The sequence below is a fragment of the Erithacus rubecula genome (genome assembly GCF_903797595.1).
Source record: "Erithacus rubecula genome assembly, chromosome: 1".
In the NCBI taxonomy this organism is placed as follows: domain Eukaryota; kingdom Metazoa; phylum Chordata; class Aves; order Passeriformes; family Muscicapidae; genus Erithacus; species Erithacus rubecula.
The window spans coordinates 1,319,944-1,344,786 of record NC_136658.1 but is presented as its reverse complement, the minus strand read 5'-3'; the positions used below and the strand labels follow the sequence as shown (position 1 = coordinate 1,344,786).

The window sequence follows — 24,843 nt, the reverse complement described above, 5'->3', positions numbered from 1 at the left end:
AGATCCAACAAAACACTCATCCTTCCTCTAAAATGCTACAACCCAAGGACCCCACACCAGGATGGCCACAGTGTGGAGACCAGGTCCACCGGGAGCTCAGGGTCTCATGTACGACCAGGTGCAGGTGACAAAGGGGGTAGAAAAAATGAAGGGGTGAGTTGGGGGAGAAATCAGGAGGCTGCAAAGCCCAAATCTGCACTTTTTATCCACTTCTATCCACCTAGGCGGGAACACAAAACATCCCTCCTATCCCGAGCTGTGCCTGCCCCATCCCTGGAAGTGTCCAACGCCAGCCTGGACGGGGCTTGGAATAACCTGGGACGGCTGGAAGAGGGAGTTGGAATGCGATGATCCTTCAAGTCCCTTACCAGCCCTACCCATCCTGCGGTTCCCGGCTGCTCACTGCCCTTTCGGGGCTCAGCATTCCCAAACCCCCGGCACGGTGCCAAGCGCTCCCCAGCCCAGGCGTGCCCCAACCTCTCCCTTGCCCCCCAAGCCAGAAGCCTTGGGGGGTTGGCTCGCAGCCGGGGCACACCCCAAAGAGAACAGCTCCCCACGGCCGGGCGCAGCTTCCTTCTCTCCTCCTCCCCCTCCTCCGCTGCTCTCGTCCCTCCGCTCCTCCCGCGCTGCCCGGGGCGGAGCCGCCCGGCGCAGCGCCCTCCCCGCTCCGCGCCGAGCCGAGCCGAGCCGAGCCGAGCCGAGCCGAGCCGAGCCGAGCCGAGCCGAGCCGAGCCGGGCCGAGCCGAGCCGGACCCAGCCGAGCCGAGCCGGGCCGAACCGGGCTGAGGGGCCGGGGCCGCGGCCGTGCCAGCGCCGTGCCTGCGCCCTTCCCTGCCGGCAGCGCTGCGCCAGGGCCGGCAGGGATCGGGAACCCGGCGGATTTCCCGGCGGCAGCAGGTAAAGGGACGGGCTGGGTGGGCTGGGGGCTGCCGCATCCCCCGCATCCCCCGCTGCCGAGGGGTGATGCCAGTGGGACGGCTGTGTCGCTTTGCGCCCCCCGGAAGGTGCTCCGCTGTCCGGAGCCGCGTTCCTTTGCCCCAGAAGGTGTTTCTCCTCCATCCCCGAAAGGTGTTCGCTGCCCTCCCCGCGGGTGGCTCACCTGCCCGCCAGTATCCCGAGCAAAGTTGGGGATGTGAGCGCTGCTCCCGCCCGTGGGGGACACGGGTGGGTACCCACCTGGGGACAGGTCCCGGGTGCCCCCTCTGGGCTCTGAGACCCCCAAGCTGTCCGGGTGTGGATCTGGACACCGCTTTTCCCCTTCAGGCCCTGCTCGTTTCGGTTTGATATAAAATAATGGCATCTGCAGTGTCCCGCGGTCGCAGGGCTTCGCACCGCTGTTGTCCGGAGCTGTAAAATCCTGAGGCAGCAGAATCCCGGGAGGGATTTATTTACTGTTGCTGGTCCAGCTGGAGGAACACTCAGTGCCCGTCCAGCTCCCTGAGGATGCTCAGGGATGTCCTGGATCGCACTAGGCGACATTCCCCGGCAGCACAGCCTCAGTTAAAGACCCTAAATTTCCAGCGAGCACTGAGCAGAGAGGGTGAAAAACATAAGAGGGTGTTACTTTGTCTTGATGCTTGTCAAATAAACTATTTTTAAAAAAATTTTAAAAAGAGTAATTCAGGAAAAAGAGGGGGGAAATCGTCTCGTTGCTGTTTTATTGAAGCCCTCACCCATGTCCTGTCTGTTCCCCGCCCGGAAAATTGGGCATGGAGGATTTGCAGTCGGCATGTGAGCCTTGCTTTGGAAAAGGGCTGCTGGAGCAATTCCTGGTGTGGAAGCTGTGAAATTTCACCCCTGGCGAGATGGAAATGGGGATTCTCCAGCCAGGAAAAACCTGGCTGTGTCGAACTTGCTGTGCTTTGGGACTTGTAGGGGTGGGTCCTTACAGCCACTCTTGTTACGTGTAATCGTGTTGGCTTAAGGGTTATTTTGGGGTTGGAGAGGGATTAGGGATAGATGGCAGGAATAGGAATAGCTATGCTGTATGTGAAATTTGAAAAATAATGGATGATGGTTCTCTCTGCTGGCTCTTTGTCCTGGTGGGAAGGAGCCCGTGCAGATTTTCCAAGAGCAGAAAGTTGCGCTGTGCACGGAGAACATTCAATCCAAGTGCGCCGTTCGGGTGCCGGAGTCTCCTCGGGGTGCTCCAGCTGCCAGGAAATTTAAATTGCTGCTGATTAGCAAGTAGGAGTTAGAGTGGTGCTGCCTCTTAAGGAGGTTTTTTTTGGGGGGGTTGGATTGCCCAGCCATGCAGGATAACAGCCTTCTCCCTTCTTTCCCCTTTACAAATCGCCAGCTTGCACTTGGCAGGTGCGACAGGGGAAGAGTTGAGGTAAATGGATTTCCTGCCTCGCATTTTGTCTGGCATGTCCATTTTCCTCATCAGATTGCCGTGGAAAATGGTCCATTAATTCATTAGCCAGCCTTTATCCACCTGGGCAGTGATGCATCCTGACTCCTTAAAGCCTGTTATTTTAACATATTCTCCTCTGCCAAGCTCTGAAGCATCTTCACGCTGATATCCCAGCAATGTGGAGCTGCAGAATATTTGCCTGTGATTTAGGAGATGCTTCTTCAGAGGCAAATACAGGCTCTGCTTTGATGGCAGAATTAATTTTAGAGTGGGTGTCTCTGTCAAGCTGTACTTTTTTATTAAATGAGCCTGTTCTGCTTGTTACACTTTTCCCTGCGATAAATTCGGCAAAGCACGACTGGTGTTTGTCTTGGAAGGAAAATGAGTCTTGGTCGGATCAATTGATTTGGTGTCAGGTTGTACATTCAGAAACTGCTGGCTTGGAATTAATGGTAAAGGGTTTGGTTTTTAGCAAGGCAACAAATTGCTTTATAAATGAGGAAGGTTATAAATTGTACTTTTACCCATTAACTGTATACTCGGGAGCACTTGATCTCAAGTAACTGCCTTAAAATCACCATGCCAAAATCAGTATATTTTTTGGGGGGGGGGGGGGGTTTGTTGTTTGGTTTTTTGTGAGTTTTTAAATGTTTTTAATGTGAGGAGTAACTCACCAGTGCAAGTGCTGTTGTAGGTGGAGGTTAAAGATGCAGGGAGCAGGTGGCTCCTCTGCCCTGGTTTGTGTTAGAAGCACTTTGATGCTCACAGGTGGTGGAAGTAAGGTCTGGGTGCCCTTTAACCAGACACACCTAGGGGGAATATTGTCCTTTAACTCGCTCTGTGAGTATTCCCGAGGCTGAAGATTAAAGGGAATTGTTGTACCTTTGAAATACTCCCGGTGCAGCTCCGGGCTTGTGTGGGAAGGTGTGGTAGTCACTGGTGGTGGGGCTGGATGTGGAGGGGCACTTTGGGCTCTACAAACATAGTGGGGAGGGCATATGCTTTCCCTGAAGCCTGCAGTGCTGGTTTTAAACTCCTTTTTCTTGAGAGGATGCTCTCGCAGAGGTTGTGCTCCCATCCCTGAGATGCTTTGAACCTTCACACTGATATTCATGGAAGGGTTTGGGTTGGAAGGGACATTAAAGCTCATCCAGTTCCACCCCCTGAGATGAAGCATGGGATCCACCTGGCAGCCACTTTGCTTCATTAGGCTGCTAATTAGGCTCCAAAGAGCTGGAGCAGGGGTGTTTCACTTTTGTCCTGAACTCCAGCCAGTGCTGCTGGTGCGGCTGCTCTGGGCTCTGCTGGTGCCAGCTGGAGCTGCTGTGGGGTGAGTGCTGGCTCAGTTCCTCTCTTCATTGCAGGCTGTTTGCTCAGGGCTCCCCAAATCCTTGTTCTGGGCTGGGTGTGAGGCTGAGCAGTCCCCTCTGCTCAGGAGAGGGCAGTGTCACACCAAGGAGCTCATTCCTCACCCTGCTGAGGAGCACACGGAGCTGCCACCTGGCTCCAGAGGGGCTCACAGGGGCCCTGCACCAGGGTGGGTTTAGGAGCTGAGCACCTCATCCCCCTCCCTTCTTCCCAAACCAAATATTCCTCCTCCAGCTCTGCTCTCGCTGCTTAACCGCCCTATTCAGGAGCATTTTGAGCGTGATGCTGGGAAAAGGGGTTTAAAAGATTTTATGGCAGTTGCTTTTGTCTGCCAGCCCCTCTATAAACAGTGATTAGATACAGCTACTTTAATGCATGTCTTAACTTTCAAAAAAAAAAAAAAAAAAAGAAAGTTGCACGTTGGTGTTTGGCTTTGCTGCTTTTTCCTCTTTAGCAAACCACTGTGTTCTCCCCACTTCCTCCAGAAGTACCCACAGATACTGGCAGGACAACTGCCTGAATATTTGGTGCAATAGTGTGTCATTGCTCAATAGCCTGACAAACAACAAAAACAGTTTTCTTTTTTATATGCAATCAAATATTTGTAGAAGATTTCTGCCAAGGAGTGGTTTCAAGGTACAGAGTGTTCCCCTGAAGGGTGTTCAAACAAGGACCTTCTGGGGTGGCAGTGAGAAGGTTTTTTATGCCTGTGCCTCCATGCATTCTGTGATTTGACATTTGGAATCCATTTCAGGTTGAGATTGAGCTCTGCTTTTGTTTTCGTCCTGATTGTGAAATTAGGATTAGACCTGATGATGAAAAATGAAAATGAAAAATGTTTCTGTTTTTGTGTGTGACTCTTGTTCTGGTTTTATTTATTTCTTTTTTTTCACTGCTAGATGAAGGGTGAACTGGGGATATGAGAGGGGGAAATTTCACCTCTCCTGGGATGCTGCCAAATCTGGGCACCAGCTCTGTCCCCATCTGTGCAGAGCCCTGCTGGTGGCTAATCTGTTCCTTGGAAAGAGCCTGGACTGGTTTTAATGTAATTCCTTAGTCATGACAAGCCTGACTCCTCCTGGCCTCTCTCTCTCTGTGTTGGAGCCACACTTTCCATGAGGAGCTTGGGGTCCAGGCTGCTGGATCCTGGAGGACTTGGAGGTGATGTACTGTAAGTTTATTCTCTTCTTGTCTGGGAATGCTCAGAAGGATCTGTTTCACTTTCAGAGTTACCATGTGGCACTGTGCCAAAGCAGCTTTTAATCTCCCTTTCCCCCTTAGATGTCACTTGCCTTTAATTTTGTTTTTATTTATTTGTTTAAAAGCCTGCTGCTTCTCTTTAAACGCTGCTGCAAGTTTGTAAAACATCCTTGTAAATGTCTGGCCCCTGTGTTTTGCTTCCCTTTCCTCCTCGCTGAGGTGAAATGAAACTTGTCCCTCCCCCAGCCCGAGGTGAAATGCACAGAACAGAAATATTCTGGTCCTTGGCTGTTTTTAGCTGTGCTCAGTTTCAAGCTCACGTTTGCCCAGGGAAAGCAGCTTGTATCTGACTGAAATAGTCCAAGGTGAAACCCAGAGTTTCCTCTAATAGGTATTTTTGGGTGTAGCCTTTAAAAAGATGTAATGGACTGGTTGTACCCTTCAATGTCCACGTGCTCTCCTGAGCCACTCTAGGAGATTATATTTGGGCCACTTAGCTTGTATTGATGAATCTTTTCAGCTGACAGTCACCTAATCATAAATCAAGTCTTAAATCAAGTCAGTGTTCTGCAGAATTGCAGCAAAACAAAATGCATTACATTTTCTGACTTGGAGCTGGCCCCAGCCCGTGGCCAGCGGTTGGGAAGTGGCACCTGAAGGTGACAGGGGATGCTCAGGGTATTCCACAAGATTCTTGGGAAGCAGGGCTAATCCTGAGCAGGGCACTTAAGAGCTTGGAGAGGATTTGAGGCTCAAGTCTGGGCTTGCTGTCCCGTGAAATTGCCCTGGACCTTGCCAGGAGGGAGGGACCTGGCGTGGCCGTGGGAGGTGTCCCTGTGTGTGACCCCATCTCAACCCTGGGTGCTGCCTGCAGGGCTCTTGGCTGAGTGAAGCCTTGGGGAATGGGGCTAAAACTGGGATCTGAATCCCAGCTCATGCCTCAGGTGCCCAAGGGGCAGGATGGGGCTGGGGGCTGCCCAGGTTATGGCTTAACCCCAGTCCCTGGGATGGATAGAGAGGGTTTAGGTTTGTGTGCAGGGATTTACCACCGTGCTGAGGTCACTCTGATAGCTGGGTGGATTTTGGTGGTGGTGTGTTGTCTGGACTGGCTTGTATTTTTTTTGCCAAGAGGTAATTAATGCTTTCCTTGGGATTAAAATATTTCCTGCGTGCCCCAGCTGTTGGTGTAGGAAAGAGTCATCCAACCCCTTGACCTTTCTCAGAGGAGAAAAAAGGCTCTTTTGGAGAAGGTGTGAAGGTTAAGTTCAAATCCAGGGTGTCTCTCTCCTCCCAACTACTTTGATCAACCTGGGCTAGTGGAAGGTGTCTCTACCCATGGAAAAAAAGATCATTTTTAAGACCCCCATCCAACCCAGATCTTTCTGTGATGATTTTGTAATTCTCCTTTCTTGCATGAAGCAGCCCCATAAAGAAATTCCTCAAGGCTGTCAGGTAGGTGATTTTGTAGGCAGTTCCATGATCAGCAGTGATGGTTTGCAGGTATTGTGGGAATTTTGGTATCAATCTGCCTGCTAATTATTCAGGAATCTTGTTAGTGAGACTTTAAAACTGTCAGTCAATCCCCTTGCAGTTTGAAACCCAGCAAAGAGGCAGCTCCTGGGTCCTGCTCTGGGTGTCCAGGTGTGATTTTCTCCGTTTCTCTCAAACTTTTTGGGCTGGGATTCCTCCATCCATGGCTGTGGATGGTTGATCTTAGAGATCTGCACAGTGATAGTGCCTGAGCAGTCCTTGGGATCTGTGCTTTTGGGGTATTTGGGAGCCCTGGAATTGATCAAGGCAAGAGGTGAGGTGAGACCTTTTCAGACACTTATTTTTAGATGTGTTCCTGTTCACATGCAAATTACCTTCATCATCAAGGCTTGCTCTGCATTTGGGACGCTGGATTTGTAAGCCCTGTTTTCCAGCTCTTAAATACCAAAGTGCCTGCCAAAAATACAGATACTGATGTCTCCTTTTCCCCTGTGCCCTGGAGCTGGGGACTGAGGAGCTCCTACACCACTTGCTGTGCTGCATTTGATGCTTTGTGAATAGAGAGTGGTGCAGGCTCTTGTTTTCAGGGTGATTTCCCTTCCCTGCATGGGCTTTGGCATCGCTTGGTGGTGGCTGACAGCTTGCAAGATCATCTCCTGCTTTCCTGCTCCTGCCTGGAACCGGGAGGCAGGATCTGCTTTCAGAATGAAGCAGCTCAGCTCCTCTTTAGCTGCGAGTTAATCACCCAAATGCAGAGTGCTTGCAGCCCTCATTAAAAGCCTGATTTAAAGTGCAAGGTTGACAGCTCGGCTGGAGATACTTTCCCTTATCACAACTGTTTCCTAATCTGTCTCCCCTGCATAGGGACGTGCTTGTTTTGGGGTTTTTTTTTGGTTTGGATGTCCAGGCTCCTGCTCTGGGAGAGCTGTATGTTAAAGGAATGTGGAGTAAGACAGCTGTGGATGTTCAAACCGTGCTCTGGTGTGTCTCATGCTGGCAGGGACAAACCTTTGTGCCTCACAAGGTCACTCAGCTGCGTGGCCACGCGCTCCCAAAACACAAACCCTGCCAGGGCTCCTGGGACAGTTCTGCTGTGCCAAGAGAAATAAAGCTGCTTGTGGGATTAGAGGGATGGAGCTGCTGTCCCCGAAAGCACAGGCAGGAGCAGTGTGGGAAGGGATTGTCCTTCCCTGGGTTTGTACCCAGGTTTCAGCCCCAGTCCGAGGAACAAGGGGTTAATGTGGAGCTCAGACCTTGTCCTGTGCTTTGCTGAGCCTCAGGAGCTGGGTGAAATCATTCTACAGTGGTTCTGGGAAGGGCATCTCTGCCCTAATGATGCTGGTGTCCTGTCCAGTGTCACCTGGAGCAGGGGGGTCCCTCCCTTGGAGGGTCCCTGCTGTGAGCAGGGAGGTTGGCTGGGTCATCATGGCAAGCTTGGATTTGACCTGAAAGCCAAGCTCCTGCTGGGCTGGAAAGCCCTTCTGGAGCTGATCTGCTTGATGGGATGAACAGCCCAATGTTAGAGGGAATGTGGCTCAGGAGGGAAGCCTGGGGGTTTGTTGGGAAGCTCCAACCCAGTGTCCAGACTTTTAGAGCTGCCCTGTAAAGAGCAGATACAGATCCACTTCTAACAGCACAATAAGCTTAAGCTTTTGAGTTCTGTGTTTCTTGAAGGATCAGCTCACTCTGTTAAACCCCTTTTGTCGAAGAGTTCTTAAATCTGAATTTCTGGGATAATTGTTTGTGATGTGCTGTATTGGACCCATGAGGAAATCACTTTTTCTCTCTTGGCTTTTTCACCATTTCCCTGGACTTTGCAGCTCATCTGAAGGATTGTCCTGCAGTCTGCTCTGCTCCTCTCCTGGGGCAGTTTGGGGACTGGGGGGGGGAACACAGGGTGAGTACCAGGGAGCCCTCGAGGTCAGGAGCTGGGGCTGAGGAGCCAAAGGAGTCAAACCCCAATGTGTGTGCTCCAGTTTCTGCACCTTCCCAGGCATTATGTGCCTCCCTTTATCTCAGCTGATATTTGCAGTGCTGATAAGAGAGGGTCTGTAACAAGTGTGCTGTGCCTCAGATAAAACCTGCCGTGCGTAAGAGCTGTTCCAGCTCGGGCTTATCAGCACTGTTAAACCTCAGGATCAGCAGAGCCTCAGGGATGAGGCTGCCCTGGGTCCCTCAGCACAGAACATCCAACCAGGAATTGTGCTGGGAGTGCTGCTGCTCTGTAAGTCCCTCTCCAATGTGCTTTTCTTTCTTTCCCCTCTCTCTTCAGAGAAAGAAATCCTGGAGTTTTGGTGCAGCCATTGAGCACCAGTGCAGGGAGCAGAGATTTCCTGCATCATCCTGGTGCTCCTTCAGGGCTCTCTAAGGGTGGGAAATCATTGGATTGAAGCTGGCAAAGGGTAAAGTGGTGGAGAATTGCCTGGCCTTGGATACTCCCAGGGATCCAGGGGCAGCCACAGCTTCTCTGGGCACCCAGTGCCAGGGCTGCCCACCCTCCCAATATCCCATTTAATCCTACCCTCTGGCACTGGGAAAGCCATTCCCCATGTCCTGTCCCTCTCAAAGCCACGCTCCAGGCTTTAGGCTGCTTGAGCTGGGCTTAGTTAGAGGAAAATCAGCCCTGGCTGTGCTGCAGGTGGCTGGAGCTGTTGGAGGAGATGGGTTTGGACAAAACTGGGAGCAAATGCTGGTTGCTGTTCCTGCTGCTGTGCCCAAGGTCAGCCTGACCGTGGAGCTCCCAAATTGTTCCCAATTTTCCAGCTAACAGTTGCTGCTGCTCAGCTCTGTGAGCAGCTAATGGGGTTTATCAGCCTCTGGTGCTTCTGACTGGGCTTTGTCAGAGCAACCTAATCCCAAAGAGCTAGAGCTAAAATAAGTGGGAACAGGAGTTCCTGGGGCTGTGCAATTCCAATGCCTCAGGTAGCAAAGCCATCTGATTGCTCTCAGATTCAATCTGCTGATTGTTATACCTGAATTGACTGTAAAGCTGGGGAGAAAGAGCATCCTTGGTGCTTCTTACAGCTCCCACCCCTCAGGTTTCTCTGGTTTAAAAACCCCAGTCAGGAAACACAAACCAGCCTTTGGTAGGAAGGGGTTGCAGTGATTTCAAATCTCCATTTAACATGGAGAGCTGCAAACTGGATCCCTGAGCCAATTCCTCCTTTTTTTAAAAGGGGTTTTCTGCTTCAAGCTGGAAGTGAAATACAGCTGTGGGGCAGCCTGGAGTCTGTCTTCTCCTGCTTGCTTTTGTCTGGGCACTCTAAAGCTTTTTGTTGTGTTTCAGCATTGCCTGAAGCTTATGAGAGATTTTGCTCCCACATTCACCACATTTGGTGACTGGTCCCATATGTTTGATTCTGTTAAATTGTTTTGTTTTGTTTTTATGTTTGTGGGTTGTTTGGTGTTTTTTCTGTGGAGGAAAGGTATGAAATAAATACTGCCTAAAAGACATGTGGCTGTCAGCTCTTGGATAGGGCTGTGAGGAAAACCCTGTTCTGTCTCATGCCCCATCAGGTTTAATGGTTGCTAAATGGAAGAGCTGTTGAGAACAAGTGCTGGGCTGAGGCACTGGAGGTGGTATTAAAAAAATAAATATTGCTGCAAGTGGCTGGTCTTGGAAAGAAATGATGCTGTGAGTGGATGTACAGGGAGTGCTGAGGTGTCTGGATTCCCCCCAGGGCTCACTGCCAGGTGGGAAGCTTGGGAATTTGGGAAGGCAGCCTGTGGAGAAAGTCCTGTGTCCCAGCAGTAATAAATCCTCTCCCTGCCATCCAACATGAGGGCTGTATTTAAATACTTTTCTTGCTCTAGAGCTGAAACCAGCTTGAGTCTGATCTTTTCATTTTGCCCATCTTTTACAATGTGACAAAAAGAAGAAAAAAAAAAAAAGGGGTTGCTTCTTGACTGGCTTTTAGAGAACTCTAAAATGATGAAAAATCTAATGTCTGCCGTGGTCATCCTGGAGCTCTGAGGGTTTTGTTTTTGCTTGTGCCATTTCCCTCCTGTTTCTCTATGGGAACAGGGTAGGACTGAGCTTTTTATCCTGCCTTTTAAATGGAGAAACACTGGAGCACCACAAAGAAATAATTTGTTGGTTCTTTGTCCTCAGATAATGTGACATAACTTAGGGTGATGCTCTGATGATAACTCTGAAAGCAAAGGTGGCAGGTATTGAAAAGATTTCAGATCATCCCTTTTTTTTCCTTGCAGACATCAGTAGTTGTGGCCAAGAAAATAGGTGCATTTTCTAGTGAGTGCAAAATAAAGGATGTGGCACTGTCTCAGTAAGATGAGGGTGTGAACCCTTGGATACTGTAGAAAGGCAGACATGGAGATTGATTTCCTTGAGATTTATTCCCATTAATCCACCTTTGTGGGTGCTGTTCTTTTTCTTCTGATACAACTTGTTTGGTTGTGAGATTTTTAGGAGAGGTGGGAGACAGGGTCTTTAAAATGCAGGGTGGGAGCCTTTGCCTGGTTCCAGCATTTACTGTGCAATTTTTGCTCTCTTTTAATTGTAACCTCATCTTAGTGTCACTCTTTGCCATGAGCACTGACACAGTGCTGAGAAAATGGAATGGGACAATGGCATCTGTAATAGTTTTTCTCCTTCCCTTTTCCTTTCTAGCAGTTTTCCTCCTTTGGCAAAAGCCAAAGGGGGGAACCCTTGTTTTGCAAACATTTATTCTTTATTTCTCTGACAGAGCAGATACCAGAAATATTTCAGCTTTGGACACAACCTGCCCAAAACAGCTGTGGGAGCTCTGCAGGGGAAGGTGTTTGGCAAAGGGCTCTGTCTGAGGCAACAGTCTCAGCTCACAGAGCATCTTTGGGACCACCAGGCTGTCAAGGTGGCAATGGGAAAATTCTCCTGCTGCTGCAGCAGTGACACAGGGAGTGCTTCACCCCTCTGGGATGCTCATCTGGGGTGTTTGCAACTAAAAGCCATCCCCTGAACATTGTTCATCCTGGTGGTGAGTGTGCTTTGGTGCCCTGGGAATGTAACAGAGCTTTCCAAACCCACTCAACTCCCTGCTTGTAGTGATTGAGAAGTGTGGAGGAGACATTATCCCATTACAGGAATAAAATTCCAGTCTTATGGGGCTGGGTAGAGGTGTCTGAGCTATTTTTGGCCACTTTTCCCTGCGAGCCATTGGCACGTGGAGGGTCTGGCAGCTGAACCCACATCTGCTGCTCCCCCTGCCCTGGTTCCTGGAGGCTCTGTGGAAGAGCTGGGAGGAGCAGGGAATGTGTTGGCTCCTTGCTTTCCATATGGAAGTGGCACTTTCCCCTCTGGGGGTGGCAGGGAGGGGGGGATGCTGAGCAGGGGAGATCTGCTTGTTGTCAGGAATAACCTCCCTCTGGGGGAGGAACAGCTTCCAGCAGCATCACTCAGCTTTCTGAAATACTGTTGGGAAAATGTGCTTTTTTCAGACTGAACGTGGGTCACTTTAGGACAACCTATGAGCTGTTATGGGGGGAAAAAAACACAGAATGAAGTGAAAACTTTTTTCAGGAGTGAGTTGGAGGCTGCTCTGTGTGTGCCCTCACCCTGACCAAGGCTGTTGGAATATCCACTGTCCCCAAAGTGTTCAGTCCATCCAAAGTCACCCTGTGGTGTGAGTTTATTTGCTGCCAGGCTGGGGACAGCAGTGACAGAGCTCAGTGTGTCACTCAGGCTTGTGTTTTTCTGGCAGAGCAGGACCTTGCACTGCTGGTCCAGCAAGATCCTGACCTCAGCCCTGCCCTCTGCCAGTGGGAGCCATTCCCTGTGTCCTGTCCCTCCATCCCTTGTCCCCAGTCCCTCTCCAGCTCTCCTGGAGCCCCTTTAGGCCCTGGAAGGGGCTCTGAGCTCTCCTGGAGCTTCTCTCCAGGTGAGCACCCCCAGCTGTGCCAGGCTGGCTCCAGAGCAGAGGTGAGGATCCTGCCCAGCCCACAGGCAGTGTATGGATGGGTGGCTGCCCAAATGGGGCTGCTGACAGCATCTCTAGAAATGTCACTGGTTACTTGGGCTCTGAAAGAGCTGAGGCTGCAGCAGAACTCACACAGCAGGGCAGGGCAGGGCTGAGGAAGGTGCTGTGACAGTGACACATCACATCTGAGCTGTCACTCAGTGCAGTCACTCTGCAGGGAGCCCTTGACCTGCTGCTGCTGGTTTTGGCCAGGGGCAAGCTTGTCTTGGCTTGGCTGTCCTTATTTACCCAGCACAAATGGATTTGTCACCCAAGTGCCTGATTGCTGGTAATTTGTATGGCTGGAGCAAATCCCACTCCTGATTCCCTGCCTGCCCACCTGCTGTGCTACTCAGCTTTCTCTGCTCCCCCAGCTCACCAGCACCTCATGGATCCTCTCTGCATTCAGGAATGCAGATAGTCCTTTTCATCCTTTTCATCCTTTTTCTTGTTGGGTGCCAAGATAATGCTGCTGTGGCATTTGCTTTCCTATCCTGATATGTGCTTTTTTTTTTTTTTTTTAACAGTTTAATTTAAAACAAGCTCTGAATTAAATTGTGTGTGTGGGATGCTTCTCTGACTCTACTGCAACTTGTAGAACTTCCATGTGGCAAAAAATGGCTTTGGGAAGAGCCAGCTCCTGAGTTTTTCCTGGTTGTGCTTTTCTCCTTACTCCAGACTCCCCCTTTAGTGATGCTGTGCATGGCACTGGTCTGAGCACTTAAAAAGCACAAAGATGCTTGCACCCAGCCCAGAATAAACCCTGGCACTAATTTTGGCATCACTCAGCTCCTTCCTCCTGCTGTGGGAAGCTGAGCTGGGAGCCATGGCAGCAACGTCACAGGTACTCAGCAGAGCAGCCTCAGAGCAATCTGCATCTTGGTGGAAACAGATGGAGTTTGACTTGGTGTCAGGTCTGAGCCCAGAATAACTCAATTTTACAGCAGGGGAAGTGGAAAGGTACAATGCTGCCACGGCCTGGATGCTGACAGGCAGGAATTGAGCCACACAGGGATTATTCCCACTCTTGGGAAGCCTGGCCCTGAGGAAAAACCTCACTTGGATGTGTTTTGTTCATGTTTTTTATTGGGAAAATACTAAGCAAGGTGTGAAAAAGATATTCTGGTGACCTGGTGACAGATCCCATAGCTGGGGGTTTCTCTGGGAGAAGGGATGTCACAGCTCATGTGTGATTTGGGATCTGAGGAACAAGAACCTGAAGAGATTCCCTTTTCTCCTGCCATGTGCTCACTTGGCTTCAAAACTTCCCTCTCTCCCTCAAACCTGTCCCTAAGCCTCAACTTCATTTATCAGCTGGTTTAATTCCTCTTGGAATGGGATTGAATTCAGCATTGGTTGTCCCTGAGCTGGGTGTGTCTGATTTACAGCCCTTTTCTTAGGAGTCCAGGCTCTCCCTGGACTGGGAGCAAATCTTGAGCCACAGAATGGTTTGGGTTGGAAGGGACCTTAAAGATGAGCTTTAGAGGAAGGAAATGGGATCCTAATCTTTAGCTCAAATGCCATCTGTACTTCCACTGACAAAAGTAAACTTTTGATGTGCTTAATGAAGGCTAGAAAGATGTCTCAGATAATGGACAGAAAATCTCTGCCATTTGGAGAGTTCTGCTCCCAGTGTTATTGCTGGGCTTCCTATTATGTGTAAGGAAGTGAGGCCTTGGTGTTTTGGGGTTTTTTTCCTTTGGTTGATGCCTTTAACTGTGAGTTTCCAGAGAAGGTCCCCTTGGAAAAGCAGATGGCAGAGTTGAATCACGTGCTGCTTCCCTTAACATTTGGATGGAAAATGTTCCCTGGAAACCAGGCTCTGGCTCTGTGGAGATGCCAGTGGAAAAGTGCAGGGAAAGAAATGGGGGGAGGATTTCAGAAAAGTGATTTTGCTTTTCAGAGTCTGGCTGTCAGCCTCCCTAACCTGGGGAGCATGCAGGGGTGGGAACTGAGCTGGGTGATGTCTGTGCTTCAGGCATGTCCATCTCCTGGATGGGCCAGCACAGAGAAATCCCTTCTGGAAACAGGGAAACCCATTTCCAGAGCATCTCTAGGAACTTGTCAGGAGATGTGGCTAAGGAGGGAGTGGATCTGCCCTGATATTGCTGCTGTAGCACTGAAACACTGGGTATTTGTCAGGAAAGGTTTGAAGATAATGGGGCTTGTTGGTGATATGCAGAGGTGTCTGCTTTGCTTTGGGAAGAGGTGCAAAGATTTGATGTTCCCAGCACTAAAGAAAGCAGGTGAAGAACAACCTGGAGGCTTCTGCAGCACTTGATCCTTTAAAATCCTCCATGTTGAGGGATTTGGAATCATGGAATCACAGACTGGTTTAGTTGAAGGGACCTTGAACATCATCCAGTGCCACCCCTGCCATGGGACACCTTCCTCTAGTCCAGGCTCCTCCAAGCCCTGTCCAGCCTGGCCTTGGACACTTCCAGGAGTGGGACATGAGTGACCCAAGGTAGGGAGCAGCTCTGCTGGAGGCTGGGATGGGGCAGAGCACAGAGATGAGATGCAGCACTGAAGGGCTGAGGAGCTTTGGGATTAGCACTAAATCCTGTGCATAGAAAGAAGCCTTGAAGCTTCAGATGTCTTGGATGTCTGGCATTTGAAGGACTTCTCCTCTGGTAAGGTTTTTGCTGAGCCTGGCAGTGAAAATCCCCAGAATGTCACAGTTATTGCATGAGACTTCTGCACTAAGAGGATTTAATTTCTGCAGAGCTTCTGATGAGAGGAAGGAGTACCTCAAAGGAGCACAGGTATTTTGGGAAAGGCTTAAGTGGAGTAAAATTCAGCTGCAATCATGTTACAGCAGGGAAGCTTGGAGATAAGTGAGATGGAGCAAGAAATTTATCACTTCCACATAGGATGTGCCCAGCCCTGTCTCTCTCACCTGTCCCTCAGGTCTTTCCTGCTGGGAAGAGAGGAATTGTCTCAGTGAAAGGGCTGTGTTGGACCTGCTTGCTTTCCCATGGAATTCCTGCAAGGCTTGCAGAGCTCCTGCTATCCCTAGGTTTGAGTTCCTGGCCCAGTGGGAAGCTGCTGCATTTTGCTCCCATTTCCATGCACTGTCAGGGCTCCTGGGGAGCTGGAATAAGGAGCCAGGCTCAGCCTTTGCAGATTGAGGGGGAGTGTGGAAGGTTTCCTTCCTGGGGAAAAGAGCAGATAATGCAGCTTGGGGGGAAAAAATCAAACAAAGCAGCTTCTCTTCCCTTCTGGCTCAGAGTGAGGTGTGATGTCAAGGTGGGGCTGAGCCTTCCCAAAGACTATGGGAATGTTTTTTCTTTCCTTTTTGTTTGAGAGATGGGGGATTGGTTTATATGCTTTTCTGTTAAATCTCTCAAACAATGCTGCTTCCCCTTCCTTGGAGCAATTGTTCCCTGTGGCTGACTCTCTTCCTTCCCCTTCCTCCCCATCGTGGGAAGCTCTCCTGGTGATGATGGATGGGCTCACATTTAGTCTCTGCTTTACCTTCCTTTGTTCTGCTCAGCTCTCTTATTTTTCTTTGTAATTTCTGCCCAGATCCTCATCACAGGGTGGCTAAAACTAGATGTTTTAGTGCTGAGGGAGGGAATTAAGTGTCAGAGCAGCTTCACCCCTGAACATGGCAGGGCTTAATGACCCCATGATCCTGGAGGGCTTTTCTAACCTGAGGGATTCCTCATTTTTCTGCCAGAGACATGGCACTGCATCTAGCAGACTTTCTAGGTTTCATCCCTTGGGTTCATGTAGTCTCCTCTTGGGAGAGCCAGTTTCTTCCTTAGGGGAAAAAAAAAAAAAAAAGGTCTTTTTGTGAGCAGCCTAATCTCAAACTTTTCCAAATGCATCCATTTTGGGAGATGAGATTTTTAAAATTGATTTTATTTTTCAGTGCCCAAGAATCCCAAGACAGTGCTTGGGCCCTGGCAGAAGAGCAGCTGTGGCTGCCTCATTCCTGAAAGTCATCAAGAGATTAGATTGGATTTGTCCTTCAGGAGCATTTCCAAGGAAAATCTGTCATAAACCCTGGACAGAGCAGCATGGGAGGGATGCTGATCTCTCTACTTCATGTGGGCACATAGATTAAATTAGAAATGAACAATTCCATGTGCCACATCCAGGAATAATAATCATTGGGTTAAGGATGTAAGTAACCTCCTGATTCTGCAGTAACTCCACTATGACCTGTTTCTTTTGGAAAGCATCCCCAAACTCCAGATAAGAACTTCCAGGTCCTTGCAGCTTTTATCAGAGGAGCTTCCTGCAGGGAGCTGTTGGTGATTTGTGCTAGGGGAAGAGGAAAGGCAGTTGGGTGAATGTTCCATGGCAGCCTTTGGATGGCTCATGGAGGGAACTGGGAAAGGCAGCAGCAGGCTGGGGGGCTCTGCCCTCTCTGGTTAGGTGGAAATCACATGGCCCAATGAAACAACAGTCCATGAGAATCTGTTTTAAGGGACTGTATCATGCTTCAGCAGAGCCAGGCCAGTCATCCTGCTGATAAGGCCAACACCCACTGTAAACACAGTCATTAACAGTCTGAACTTGTGAGAGGTGCTCTGATGGAAACCTGGGACTTCAGGATTAAATAGAAGCCTGGAGAAGCCTGTGGTGGGTATTGAAAGCCTCATTCCCTTGGGCAGTGGTAAAGGACCTTCTTGCATAGAAGTCTGAAAAAACCTCCTTTCTGTGCCCTTTTCACAGCCCATGGTTAGGAATTGCAGGTAATATCTGAAATGATTATTGACTGGAGAGCTGCCTGGAGCTACTGCTGACTTGACAGCTGATAAAACCCTAACCCAGTGTGACCTGAGCATCTGTCCTTGCTGCATCCCAGTCACCGAGGCTTTACCTGCATCTGGTCCAAAGCCAGCTGTATTTTTAGCCAGTGTTTAAATAGTGTCCAGACTGTTTGATGCTGTCCCAGGGGGACAAGAGTGGTTGCACAAAGGACTTTTTGCACTGAGAGCTCATTGAGGGAAGCAGGGCAGTGATGGGGATGCTGTGGGAACTGGGATTGTGGTGGCTGCAGCAGCAGAAAGCAGGTTCTTCTCCGTGATTCCTTATTGTTGCTTTTAATTAAGATAATAAATAAAGAAATTACTTCTGGGAGCAGTTTTGAAGGGGATCTGGAGGAAAGGGTGAATCTCCCTTTAGAAGGGGGCCAAACACTGAAATGTTGACCTGGTGCTGGCCAGGCAGAGGATCTGGGGCTCTTGGCTGACTTCTGGGAAGCAGAGTGAGATTCCTCCTTCCCTTTTCTTGGGAGACCATAACTCCCATAGTGATGTTCCCTGTGGCATTCCTTGCTGGAGGAAGATAGCAGAAATTTGGGACAAGTCCTGTGGAGTACTGGCTGCTCTTTGAAGCACTGCACCTACACATCAGCTTTTGTCTAAGGGATAACATCACTGGAAATGTCCAGAAATGGCAGATAGGTGTGCAAGCCAAGCTCCTGTGTAATCTGCAGCAACCCCTGGACTGCTGGAGCCTGCTTTGGATCAGCAGTGCTCCCCAGATCCAGCTGTGCCAGTGCTGATTTTCTGAAGCACTGATCCTCTTCCTTCCTTTCCAGTTCCTCTGAAGAAAACAAATCCATCTGGTTTAGGTGCCAGAACTCGCTGCTGACTCTGCAGAAGTTGTTTGCACTTCTCTTGTGCCCTTTTAATTTTCTTGCCCCAGGGAAGGGACTTCTGGAAAGTCTTCAGTGCAGAGCTGATCCAGAGGTGTAGGAAAGAGCAGAGAAATGGAGTTAACAGATAAACATCTCCAGCCTCACTTGCTTGGAGACCTCTTGGACTGGCTGTGTGATACTTGTGTCCCAAACATAACAAGTGACAGGATGGGAGGAAGTGCTGGGGGGAGTTTAGGTTGGATGTGAGAAAGAATTCCTTCCTTAGAGGAATGGTCAGGCATTGGGGCAGGCTGAATAGGGGAATGGTGGAATCACAGGCCCTGGAAGTGCTCAGAAAGTGTGGGGATTTGTGGTGCTGGTTAATAGTTGGACTCAGAAGCCCTTCCCAGCCTTCATGATTCTGTTTAAATACACCTTATTTTTTATTTTTGCAATAAATCTTGGTGGAATTTGATCTTAAAAGCAGATACCCACTAAAAATCCGGGAAACTTGGTCTTCCTAGAGCGGAATCATTTAGGCTTTTAAAGCTTGTGATTCTCATGAGGATTTATGCCTTGGGTCTGTGTGGTGGCTGTGTTGGACCTGCTGCTCTGGTGAGCTGTGTGCAGACTCCAGGAGGCTGCCTGCCTCTGGTGGGCAGTTTTTCTCCTGTCTGTCCCTGGTGTGGTCCCCAGAGGTGCCAGCCCCAGCTCGGTGCTGCAGGGGCTGTGGGAGCCTTTGTCATATCCTTGGCACGGGGACTCAATCCCATGGATGGGGCAGGTCCATGGGGTGCAGTGGCTGTGGTGCAGCTCCTGTTTGTTCAGGCTGCCCTTGGCCCTCTGGATAACCCCCTTTAATCCCTGGGCTTACCCACAATCAGTGTCACAGAGAGTGTCTGAGCAGAGATTAGCCACGGCTGAACGCGCCGCCTGCGACAGCGCCGAGGGAAACTGCGATCTAATGCTAAAACTGACCCCAAATTCTTACTCTGGGTTTGCTTTTTAAATTATTTTCTTTTTTAGCTTTGTGTTCTGAAGCAGTCCCTGCAGTTCTGGAGGGCTGTGGTGCCGTGGGTACCTCGTGCAAAGACTCCTCCATGCTGAATCAGGAGCATCTCTGTGCTGTGCTGTCCCCTGCAGGGTGCTGGCACGAGCCAGGTGCCCCTGGGGTGACAGCTGGGGGTGGCCTGGCTGTGTGCTGCTCTGCCTGATCCATACTAATGCAGTGTTTGGAGAGTGGAGCCTGCCTTGCTAAGGACAGGCAGCTTAACTGCGTCCGGCACATTTGATCCAAGGGGAGCTTGGGAGCTTGTGGTGCATCCTGTGGGAGAAATCAAGGGGAAAACAGTTTTTTTTAACTGAACTTTTGGAAGGGGAGGGGTGCTTAAGAAACCCACAGGTGTGCTGGTAGCACTTCTGAAATGGTCCCAGAATCACAGGGCTGGGAGGGACCCATCATCTGAGTTGAGCTCAGACAGGCTTGGCTGTGATGGCTTGTGCTGGCACAAGCTGGATGGAGCTTGGAGCAATGTGGGATAGTGGAAGGTGTCCCTTCCCATGGGTGAACTTTGAGGACCCTTCCAACTCCAACTATTCCACTCTTCTGAGTAATTTTGCCCCTGAGACCTTCCCAGCCCCTTGGGATGGGTGACAGGGATGCTCCATGTGGGATACTCAACCCATCACCACCAGCTCTCCACACCTCAGGTCATCTGCTCTTCAAAGTGCTTACAGCTCAAAAAGCAGCCTGGGAATCCTGACTCTGCTTCATGTCCTCTTTCAGTGTCCCTGCCTCCTGGATATGAATTTAGCATGAAACAGGGCTTTTCACATGTTTTAAAAGCTGCCTGCAGAAAGGTTGAGATGAAAACAAACTTCCTGGGAGATGGGAGAATGTTTGTTTCCTTTTCCTTTGGTGGAAGGGCTCAGAGTGTGTTTGTAAAACTGTACATTGGTTTATTCACTACCAGACTCTGGTATCTCATGGGCTGGTGGGATCTGCTGTCCTCTGAGGAATTTAGATTAAAAACCAAAAAGAAGTTTGGGAAGATTACAGCAAGAAAAGCTGTTGATGGGAGTGTTTGCCTCTTCAGTGCCCTTGTCCCTGTGCTATCTGGTTGTGCCTCTGCAGGAATGCTGTTCCTGAGCAGCAGCAGGTCAGGGTGACCCTGCTGAGCTGCCAGTGTTGGCTGCCTTGCTCACAGACTGGCAGCCCTTGCAGGTTGTTGCCTGAGGGCTCCTTGCTGTTAAATATCTCACTGACAGCAGTGGGGCTTCTGTGGCACAGGAAAATTCAGAAGAGTTTAAGGATCTTGTGGTGAGTGAAGCCCCACCTTCTGTAGACTAGAATTGGTTCAGGGATCAGAGAATAATAGAACACTTGAATGGGCCTTTGAAGATCATCCAGTGCCAGCCCTGCCATGGGCAGGGGCACCTTCTGCCCCATCCAGCCTGGCCTTGGGCACTGCCAGGGATCCAGGGGCAGCCACAGCTGCTCTGGGCACCTGTGCCAGCCCTGCCCACCCTCCAGGGAACAATTCCTGCCCAATATCCACCCAGCCCTGCCCTCTGGGAAGCCATTCCCTGTGTCCTGTCCCTCCATCCCTGTCCCCAGTCCCTCTCCAGCTCTCCTGGAGCCCCTTTAGCCCTGGCAGGGCTCTGAGGTGTCCCTGGATCCTTCTCCTCTCCAGGTGAGCTCCCCCAGCTCTGCCAGCCCTGGAGCAGCTCTGTGCCTCCTCTGGGCTCTCCATGAGCTCCAGGTGCTCCTGCTCTGCAGGTGGGGTCTCACCTGAGCTCAGGGGCAGAATCCCCCTTTTCTCAGCCCAGGGCACAGGGGTTCTGGGTGCCAGAGCAGTGGCAGGGCCATGCCCAGCTCTCCATCCACCAGTGCTCCCAGTTCCTGCCTTGCAGGCCCTTCCCAGTGTGTCCATCCCCCTGGGCTGTGTCCCTCGAGGTATTCCTTGGCTGTTTGGGCTTTATTCTTGGCTCAGTGATTTGTGACAGCAGCTCTGTGAGCTCTCAGCACTGAGGAGGTTTTTTCCCCTGCAGAATGGGAGAAGTGGGGGTAGAAAATGCAGAGTGCCAAGTGCAGGTGCTGCCACTCCCCACATCCTGTGCAGGGAGGGCATTGCCAGACCTGGCACCTGTGCAGCCATCAGGGCACTGCTGGAGCTGCAAATGCCTGGCCTGGCCTGGGTCAGCTGAGGGCACTGTTTCCATCCTGTAATTAACAGCTGTGAGTTAATCACCGGGCTGGCACACCCACGGACGCTGGGTTGGAGTCACTCTGTCTGTTGTTGCAGTTGGATCCTTGTCCCAGAGGTGACAGGAGCTAATAGCAAAGATGTGTCAGCTTGGGCTGTTGCTGCTGATTTATCCTCCTCCCCTGTCCAGTGTGTGTTTGCAGCACATAAAGCACCATCTTTATAAATCAGAGCTTTGGCTTCTTCCTCTTCTTGGCCTCTTGGAAAACCTGCTTTGTGGCAATGTGCAGGGGTTTTTTAGAACATGTTGAAAGGTTTGGGTTTGGAGAGACCTTAAAGCTCATCCAGGAGACCTTCCACTATGCCAGGCTGATCCAGCCAGGCTTGGGCACTTCCAGGGATCCAGGGGCAGCCTCAGCTTCTCTGGGCACCCACCTCCCTCACAGGGAGGAAGTTCTTGCCAATATCTAATCTAAAATCTCTCCCCTCCGTTTAAAATGACACAAAGTTTGTGGCTAAACCAGCCAAAATCACCCTCTACTTTTTTCTATGCTTGTGTCTGACCCAAAGCAACAGGAGCTTAATCTAAAATCTCTCCCCTCAGTTTAAAATGACACAAAGTTTGTGGCTAAACCAGCCAAAATCACCCTGTACTTTTTTCTATGCTTGTGTCTGACCCAAAGCAACAGGAGCTTAAAGTGCTGAGAGCTCCCTTCCCCTTGGGTTGTGTAGGAAATCTGTTCATGGCTTAGGAAGGAAGCTCACCTGGGATGTGGGAGGAAAAAACAGGTTTGAAAGTCTCTTCCACATCTCAGGTACTTGTCTAAACCCTCAGGCTGTTTACAGTCTGGTTTTGGTGGGAAAGATTCTGTGTTTTATTTAGTATTCCAGGTCTTTTTTTCTGTAGGGTGAGAGAGATTTTTGTAATCTGCATCCCATTGAGCAGGAGAATGTTTCCCTGCCTGCAGCTGCACAGAGAAGGCAAGGACAAGGAAGTTATTCAGGAGGTGTTGGAATATTCCAAACCCCAGGGAAAGGCCAGAGGGAAGTGAGGAATCAGCTGGCAGGGTGTGCTTTGGGTATCTTCAGAGGTGATGATGAGCAGGATTCCACATCCTGGGTCTGCTTCAGGAGTTCTTGGATGTTTGGGAGGCTGGAAGAAACCCAAATACTGTCTGTGTGTTTCTTGTTTATTAAAACATCAAAATTATACCACATGTGCTTCCAGAGCCCAGGGTATGGCATCTGTGAATGGTGGAGGAGAATTTTTAAGCCTAGTAGTGATTCACCTGCTCTCCTTGAGGATAAAACAAATCTCTCCTTAATCAGTGCTGATAAACAGATTGCAAATTGAAATTATTTTATTCCTTTTAATTTTTAATTGATTTTTAAATTTTCTTGCAGTACAATCCCTGAAGAGCCTCTAAATCTGAACCACCATTTTTCTGCCCAGTGCTCCTGTAGTGCTGATAATTCTTCTCTCCTTGACATTCTTTCATCCCTGGGTATTTATGTGTGTATAAACAGAGAGCAACAATTATGGCTTGCCATCCCAGGGCTTTGTGACCATTTCAAACATAAACTCAGCTTAGATCTCAGTTCTGTCTTTCCACATAATAAATTACCAGCATTTATTGGTCTTTTGACATACAGGTTTCCTAAGGGAAAAGAAGGAGACTGGCTGAACAAAGCATTCTCTATAATCAGAGTTTGCAGCAGGCTTTGGACAGAAATTTCAATTCCTGGCCAGTGCAGCAAGGATTTTATGGCTCTATCTGTAATTGCATTTATGCCAAGAGAAGGTTTGGGGGGGATGCTGGATCCTATACCTGAGACTGCATCATTAAAAGATGAATGTGTGTAATATATTATAGGAATTGCATGCTAAGCACCAATGAAAATTCAGTGCTACTGTGGAAATTCATCACTGGAGACAGTTTTAGAGCCATGTAGTAATTAGGGTTGGAAGGGACCTTAAAGTCCATCTCATTCCATCCACCCCTGGCATGGGCAGGGACACCTTCACTAGCCCAGGTTGCTCCTGGATGGAGATGACTGGGAAATGAGCTGGATCTCTGCTTGGGGTGACATTGATGGCTCCTCTTCTTGGCTGCTTTTATTCTTTGTCACCTTGTGCTGACACAGCTCAGTGCTTCAGTAGAAACCTTTTGCAGTGACACCTATTGGAGACTCTGACCTAAACTGGGGCTTAACCTGCTCAGCTGCTGTCCTGTGTGGGATCAGATGGGTTTTTTGACACCTGAAGGGCTTTCTCCTCTAGAAAATTCATTCTCATGGCTCCTGAAGATCAGTCTGGTTTTGGGAGTGCACAGAAAACTTGACCCTTCTGAGATGGCAAGTACTGTGTGACTTGCCACTGGTTCCAGTTGGGCTCAGGAGCTGGGCAGACTGGACTGAGGAGCAGCTGAGGACAGGATTTTCCTGCAGGAGGTCAGTGGCTCCTGAGCAGGCAGCTCATGAAGGTGTGGCTGAGAGTTTTGGATAATAAAACTGGGAATCCTGCTCTGCTGGAGGGGCTGCTGAGCCAGACTCCCTGTCCTGGCTGGCTGTTCTCCCCTCTGGAATTTGCCCTGCCCTGGGACAGTGGGTGGCCCTGGTGGGGACCTTGACTGTCTGGCTGGCACTGCTGCCACTCCGTGGCTGTGTCCCTGTCCCTGCCCATCCTGGGCCCTGCTCTGGAGGGAGGCTGTGGCAAGGCTCCAGCCCTTCCAGCTCTCTGGAAGCTGGTGCTGCTGGGCTGGGGGGTTGTGGCCCTGCTGCCTGGGCAGAAGGATGGTGGCCATCACCCTCCTCCTCCAGGAGAGGCATCCCCACAGCAGCTTTGGCAGGGCTGCTGCTCCTCTCCCGTGCTTGCAGAGCACAGTGGCAGCTGCCTCGTGCCCTCTCCCAGTCAGGAGGGAGAACTAGGTCAGAATTTGCATTCTTTCACTGGATTCTCTGCATAACTTGAACACTTTTTCCTTCCCCCCCTCCCTTTAAAGGCCGTGCTCCTGTATGTGCATGTTCCTCAGGCTCCCCTGAATGAGAGGGTGAAGACTCAAATTCAGATGTATAATTGGTCTTTAATATCAGTCTTCCTTCCAAAAACACTTCTGGGAGACTCCTCACATGCTGACAGAACAATCCCAGCATGTAAAATTCTGAAAGAAATGCTTGGGGCAGCGTCTTCATTTTTGGCTGCTGTGTTGTCTGGATCAGGAGTTGAATTTTCTCCTGTAGCTCTTATTTTGCATGACAAGAGTGAGTACTTGGGGTGATATCATCTGTGCTGCAGACTGGGAGGGTGAGATTTCTTTTCACTGCTTCTCTGTATGAGTTTTTTGGTGGGTTTTTTTGTCTGTTTTGCAATGTCCTGATTGGATGGGGGAGCACAGAAGGATTGTGGCATCCAGAGAAGCATCCAAGCATTGCTGCAGGGCAGGCAAGGAAGATTTTGGAGTGGTTTTATCCAGTGTGAGGAAAAGAGCTTTGCTGTGATGAGCCAGATGAGGTCTGATGGGATGGGACAGGAAGGTTGTGGCTGTCCCTGGATGCCTGGAGGTGTCCAAGGCCAGGTTGGATGGGGCTTGGAGAAACCTGGGACAGTGGAAGGTGTCCAGGGTGGGGCTGGCTGAGCTTTAAGATCTCTCCCAGCCCAAACAATTCTGTGAT

At 50.0% G+C, this 24,843-nt stretch overlaps 1 protein-coding gene across 1 annotated transcript in view; it reads left to right on the top strand.

Moving 5' to 3' along the window:
• Nucleotides 1–668: 668 nt before the first annotated feature.
• Nucleotides 669–24,843, top strand: part of GDPD5 (glycerophosphodiester phosphodiesterase domain containing 5) — a 96,670-nt gene continuing 72,495 nt past the window's right edge. The window contains exon 1 of the mRNA XM_079321474.1: nt 669–897. The gene's annotated coding sequence lies outside the window, so the exon portion shown is untranslated. The remainder of the gene's footprint in view (nt 898–24,843) is intronic.